At 36.1% G+C, this 7,327-nt stretch overlaps 1 pseudogene; it reads left to right on the top strand.

Moving 5' to 3' along the window:
* Positions 1–372: 372 nt before the first annotated feature.
* Positions 373–1,164, top strand: LOC143676485 (BBSome-interacting protein 1 pseudogene; annotated as a pseudogene).
* The last annotated feature ends 6,163 nt before the right edge of the window (positions 1,165–7,327 follow it).

Below are 7,327 nucleotides of genomic sequence, written 5' to 3'. Positions count from 1 at the left end.
CAAGTTGCTAGTACCACATGATGAACGTAATTAAAAGTTTGAAATATATACCTGAATGTGATTAAAGGGGAAAAATTAGATTTTATATATGGTAACAATTAAAAAAAATTTTTTAACCCATGTAACTATACTGGTAACTTACAGTTAACCATAAGTTAAACAATGGCCTATAGTTAACAGAAAAATTATGAAAATGTGCTATGATCAATTGCACCAAATGTTCCATATCAATGCAAGGTGTTAATAAGGTGGTAAATAGGAACCCTATGCTTTATGCATGATTTTTCTGTAAACCCACAACTTCTCTGATAAAGAAAATAAACTTAAAAAAAATAAAATAAAGTTGGAGGCCTGAAGAGGGTTTTCTGTAAACCCACAACTTCTCTGATAAAGAAAATAAACTTAAAAAAAATAAAATAAAGTTGGAGGCCTGAAGAGGGAACACAGGTGGCCAGACACCCCATTTTGAACAAGTTAATTCATATTCTGGTCTACCAGGTGGGGATGAGGAGGGAGCAGATTTCCCGGCCCTTATTTTGACTGAGACATCTGATGGCTTACCTAGGTGGACCACAGTTTAGGGTTCAACCTAAAATCCCTGTCCTGCCCAGAAGTCGCTTCTGACATTTAGGATGGGGTCATGATGGAAGGTTGGGAATAGTCTGCTCCACACCTCCTCCTCAAGGGGCACCCATTCCTTACTCAAGGTACAAGGTTCCTTCTTTATGCTTGAGTCAAGAACTGTCAGTCATCTTGGTAATACCGGGTTGGATATGTAACATTGCAGGAAAAAAAAAACAGGAGAGCTTTCAGGAACTATATCCAATACTCCAAACTCACTGTATCCAACAATTCAGATATGGCAGAAATGAAGTCAGTATTCCAGGAAGTTTTTCCAAAACAAGGGCTGTGGATGATGTGAAGGTGTGTGGAAGATGTAACCACAATGGTGCTGTGTAAACCCAAACTTTTACCCTTGAAATCTCTGACTCTGGAAAAACTGGAGAAAATACAGTAAGCTGCACAAGATACAATTTGCCAACAAGAAATGGCAGAGAAGGAACAACAGCAAATAACCAACTAATGATGATTTAGCACTTCCACAAACACCCCAACAACTATTTAATAACTGGAAAGTAATCTGCGTCTGTATGCTGAAAATAATATTTGTCAATAAAACCAATAGTATTCATATAAATAATGCAAAAATACTTAAGACTTCTGAAACCTATATTGTGAATTTTTAAATCTTGGTGTCTGTTGAACACAAAACTTTAAACAAAATTTTATAGTTTGCTTACCCAAGTGTTTAGAATTGCAAATTTTAACATTCCTGTTGTTGTCAGTTTTATGGACCACATTCTTAGGCACAAGCATCTAAATGCAATTTTCTGTATACAGAGAATCATTATACCTCTATTAAAAACCTGCATTTGAAGATACATTTTAATCTTAAATAAGGTGTTCATGTTAGGCTTTTATGTTACTTAACATAATATTTTACCAATTTTATGCATCATATCACGTTTAAAGCTAACTTGCCTGACCAAATGATCCTAACCAATGACAAAACTGTTTCTTTAAAAATGTGATTTTTAAAAATCAAATCTATTCTGAATTGTCACTTATATTTTATATTAATTTTTAAAAATTAAGAATTATATGGCTATCTTTACCTTTCAGGTATCAAACAATTAAAAACCTGAAAACGATTATTATAATTATCTATAAGCCACAGTAATGTAAATTTTAAAGAGCTCATGAAGTAAATTTGAAGTTAAATTTGGCATTTTAGTTCTAAAAGACTGTACCTAAGCCTATAATAGGTATATTTCTAAGCATACCTCTATAAATTCTGAATATAATTCTAGATTGGTATGCTGTAGTCAATAATCGACTATTTAAATTTACACAGGCCTTGAGGCTTTGGTGAATAATTATGCTCTACAAAAGAGAGATTAGAAATGTGATCTTCTTTAGATAATTATTTATTCATAGCTAGTATTGTTTTCTCAGACACTGTTACATATAAGAAGTTGAGTCTTTGAAGAAAAGTTTGTTATAACACCAACATTATTTGGTAATGGACTTTTAAGAATGATGAAAGGTATTACACAAATTTTAGAAATTTCATTAAGCTCTAGATAAGATCAGTAAGCACGAGAGTTATGTATGCATTTTTCTCTAATATAATATTAAAATAACTTATTTACTATTGTATTTTTGATTTAAATGTTTGCAAGGAATAAAGCTTCTACTCACTAATTGAACTGTGTTTCTTTATGTGATTCAAAATTTGCTGTGTGAAATAAAAATTTAAAAGTTTTTTAAAAGACCTAAAATAAATGTACTTCCAACAAAGAATCAACACTGCTTCAAAAATAAAAATAAAAATAAAAAAGTTGTAGTTAAATATTTATGGTTATGATCTAAGATATGGCAGGACTTACTCTATAATGCTAGAGGAACTGAGTATGAGAAATTGGAGAAGTTGTAATTAAACAAGAAAATGCACACGGTGCAATGCTATGTGAAAACCTAAAGTGTAGAATATAAAATTTATTTTATATCAGGAAATATGTAAAAATTTAATGTTTCTAGACAAGGACTTACAATATAACATAAACCGATGAAAGCATATTTAATTAAATAATTGTGGGCAGCTTCTGCTCTGAATTTGTTGTTTTTCAACAAAGTCTTAAAAATAAAAGTGACTAGAATGTATGAACAGGAACTGGAAAGTAAATCAATCATTCTATTTAAAGTTGGTACAGTAGAACTGTCTTCAAGCTCCACAGTTAAAGAGGAATGAAGAAAACTTGGAGGGTGGGCCACGATGGCTCAGCAGGCAAGAATGCTTGCCTGCCATGCCAGAGGACCCGGGTTCGATCCCTGGTGCCTGCCCATGTTAAAAAAAAAACAAAAACAAACAAACAAAAAAAAACTTGGAGATGCTTCAATAAAAACCACAGACATAATAAAAACTGAATAATATATACTTTTAGGAAAGTAAAAGGAACAGAACTTTAATAGCTTAAAGGTTTCTTCAAGTATAAAATATGGAGATTTGAGTCAATTTCTCATCTTCACCTAGCTCTGACATTTATTTTACCCTTTAACTATATCTGTTATACAACATAGTAACTGCCAACTGCCTACAGTTTCTGAAGCAGTAAACTAGACATATGCATATGCTGGGCAATAAACAAGGTTGAAGGCTGACTGCATTAGTAGTCATTTCACTGTATTTTCCAGACAGAAGACATTAAGGAGATATGCCTTTCTTTTCCTAAGCAAGAAAATAAATGGGGTTGAACTACAGCCTAACAAATTTAAGGTCATGAAACATTACCTGAAAAATGTATAATAAATGTGGACGTGGTTAATACAAGACTGATTGTAAAGTGTCCTGCATTGAGGACTTTCATAATTAGGGTAATCACTCATCACTCTGGGATAGTATTAGAGAGATGTCAGATGACTAATATGTGCCATAGTTCAGAATTCTTTAAAGCGTCATATACACAACCATCTCTACCAGTTTGTTGTTCCATTGACAACTCAAACTTCCTCTCTGACTTGATCAACCTGCATATCATTGTATAGTCCCTGTCGTATTCAGTAACCCAACATCCAATGCGTGCCCTCAATCTGAAAACTAAAGAGACATCCTAGGCTCTTCCCTCTTCTTTACTACCCTTATACAGTTTGTTATGAAATCCTGTCCATTTTGTGCCCCTAAATGTCTTTTTGTTTGCTTGGTTGTTGTTTATTTTTTGTTTGTTTGTTTTGTTTTGCATGGGCAGGCATCAGGAATCAAACCCAGGTCTCCAGCATGGCAGACAAGAACTCTGCCTGCTGAGCCACCATGGCCCACCCTCTTAAATGCCTTTTGAACCAATTGCCTCCTTCAAATCCATGGCCACTAATTCATCAAAGAATACCAAGATTACAGCACTAATATCCTAAGTAACCTCCCTTTTCCAAATTGTTGCCACCAAAACCCAAACTATATATATATTTTTTTCTGCAAAGGCAAAGTACTTTTTATTAAACTTCAATGATAATAAACACAAAAAATTGAAACTTCAAAAATTTCTATAACAAGCAATAAACTGCTATAGCTTTTAGAATTAATATTGAACTATGATAGTGTTTTTCAAGAACTGTGGAAAAGCTTGATTGTGATGGATATAATAGGCAGAATGCACTATTGTTCTTGAACTAACACAAGAAACTTAAAACTCGGAATAGCAACAGATTACAGCAGAATACAGCTAAAGATATTGTGAAACATGCAGTCTCAGCAGAACCAGTCACGATGTAGAACACAACCTAACTCTAGTTTGTCAATGGCAATAGTTAGTGGATTTAAGGAGATCCAAAAGTTAGATGAGTAATCATTGATAATGTTGACACAGATGTTAATAACAAATTGATGTAGGATGGAGAAAATGTTGTTGCCCAAATATTAAAAGTCCAAGCATTTTGGGGTGAAAATCATCTACCCATCTCTTCAGTTTCATTTCCCGTCATTTGCACCATTCACCCACCCTAAACTATAGACATTAAGAAAGGACTCAAGTCCTCGTCTTTCACGTATTCCTGCCTTTGTATGTTTTGGCCCTTCTGCCTAGAATACTCCTTCTCCCCTTTTATGACTGTTGAATTCAATTTTCCTGGTTCAGGTCAAATGTCACTGCTCTTCCAAAGTGTTTCCTAACTTTTTCTCTAAAAACAAGAAGCAGAAATAACTGTTTCTTCCTCTGTATTTCCAAGGAACTTTGAATATGCCACTAACAGTGTAAATTATATCACTTTCTGTTGTGATTATTTGATTATATGTGTGATGTAGATGAAATATGTTTATTGTTGTGTTACTTTCCCACCTCCCCACCTGCCACATGCCAAACGACATTTTGGCTCTCCTACTTCTGGATCTTTTCTGGGGTAGAAGAACAAGAGTGGTGTTTTGGTTTGCAAACTTGTGGAATGTGATACACCAGAGCTGGAACAGTTTTTAAAAAAGGAATTTAGTAAGTTACAAGTTTAAAGTCTAAGCCTATAAAAATGTATACACTGAAGCATCCAGGAAAAGATACTTTTACTCAAGGAAAGTCGATAGGGCCAGAAGACTTCTGTTAGCTGGGAAGTCACATGGCTGGCATTTCCTGGTCCCTTGCTCCTGGGCTCCATTGCTTTCGGCCTCTGTTCCTGTAGGGGTTCTTCACTTTGCCTCTCTGGGCCTGGCTTTCATCTCTTGGCTTCCCTTGGCTCTCTCCAGGTTCTGGCTTGCTTAACATCTCATGGCAATGTCTGCTGGGCTCCAAGCATCTCCAACATTTATGTCTCTGTTCTTCAAGTGTCAGCATCTATGACGGCTCTAGGCTCTGTTGGCTCTGTCACCCTTCTCCCTGTTGGCCATCTCCCTCTCTAAAATGGTTCCTCTTTTAAAGCATTTCAGTAAATTAATTAAGACCCACCTGGAGGGTGGAGTCATATCTTCATGTAATCAAATGTTCACATCCACAATTGGACATACCACATCTCCATGGAGATAATTCAATCAAGAGTTTCTTTTTCTTTTTTTTTTTTTCCAAATGGGCAGGCACCAGGAACCGAACCCGGAGCTAAATGGCCCACCCCTAATCAAGAGTTTCTACCTACATCTTGAATCAAGGGTAAAAGAAATGACTATCCCCACAAGATTGGATCAGGATTAAAATATGGCTTTCTGGGGGATCATAATACTTTCAAACCAGCATGGGTGGCATAAAAATAAGGGATGAAAAGGATTGAAGAGGGAGAGGGAAGGCTCACAGACCTAGTGAAAGCAGCCAAATCTATCAGTAAATGAAGAGCTAAAAGAAAGGGGAAGTTTGGGAAGATAAGTAAGTAAAGAACTCTGGGTAACTAAAGGCTCTAAATATGGAAAACCGAATTGGAAATGCTTTAATTTTCTTTGAGAAACATAAATGTTGAAATATACATACATACAATATATATAAATATATATATATATATATATATATATATATTTTTTTTTTTTTTGCATTGGTAGGCACTGGGAATTGGACCCAGGTCTCCAGCATGGCAGGCAAGAATTCTATTCTACTACTGAATCACCAACCCACTGCCCTGAAATTTATTTTAAATCACTACTTCAGAAGTAGATGATGCTTCTCATGCAGAAACTAAGCCACATGGAGCCCTAAGACTTACTTGGATTACATATATCTGTTGCCTCCTCTCCTTCTCTAGGAGGAGACAAAGGTCTGTCTTTCCATGTTGTTCATCCAGTACCTAACACAATGCCCAAATGATAAAAATAAATGAATGTATGAACGAACAAATGGCCCATTTGTTAAGTATGTTGTATCTGGCCTCTTTCAAGAATTACCCTAGGTTTTGAAATCAGCCTTGATGATCATTTCCAGATAGTGTCACTTTATTGAATGTTTAAGTGCTAGTGGTTCTTGAGGCCAGGCCAGTAGATGAAAGGATTGCTCACAGGTTTGTATGTAGGCAGAAGGGTCTGGGGAAAAGCTCAGGATGGAAGGACATTAGTCAAAGTGATAATAATTTGGCCATAGTCAATAAGACAGCTATTAGTGTGATGCCAAGAGAAAGGTAAGTCAAAGGCTTAAGAATGGAACAAGCTGTGAAATCAATGACCAGCGGAGTCCAAAGAAGATGCACAAGTCCAAGGTGCCAAATGAGATATACCTTCAGGGATCTGAGAAGGAGAAATTCTTCAGAATGTCTGCTGTTACAGCAAATACGGCTGTTTAAAGACACTGGGTCAGGCTATGCATCCTCCTCCTCCATGTTCCCTCCACCACCCCTACTTCTGGGCAGGGCATTCCAGAGCATCCAAGGCATCTCTGAAGTAAGATGCAAACTCCCTGGTGCATTTTTTCCAGCCCATGGTCCTTTGTGTGACCAGTTAGTGGAACCAATTTTGGTGGGTTTCTTGAGGAAATCAAATTTCCCAGTCAGTCAATTCCATTTCCACATTTGGTCTTTCCTGTTCCTCCATAGTTACTGGTCATTCTGGGATAAATCTTTAAAGTTTCCAGAAACAACATAGAGCTGAGAATTATTTTTCAGATTCTTAATTTTAGCACATTTTGCCTACTGATTCCTTTTAGCATGGGCAGGCACCAAGAATTGAACCCAGGTCTACAGCATGACAGGTGAGAATTCTGCCACCGAGCCACTGTCACCCCACCCCTGCCTGCTGAATTTTTATTAAGAGAAAGTTCTAATGTAGGAATGAACAAAAGTAGCTTTTGTTACTATTGTATGGAACTACAGCTATATAGTT

This window comes from Tamandua tetradactyla, chromosome 3 (assembly GCF_023851605.1).
Source record: "Tamandua tetradactyla isolate mTamTet1 chromosome 3, mTamTet1.pri, whole genome shotgun sequence".
Lineage (NCBI taxonomy): Eukaryota > Metazoa > Chordata > Mammalia > Pilosa > Myrmecophagidae > Tamandua > Tamandua tetradactyla.
Note: the sequence above shows the minus strand (reverse complement) of the source record. Positions and strands in the feature narration are given on the sequence as shown.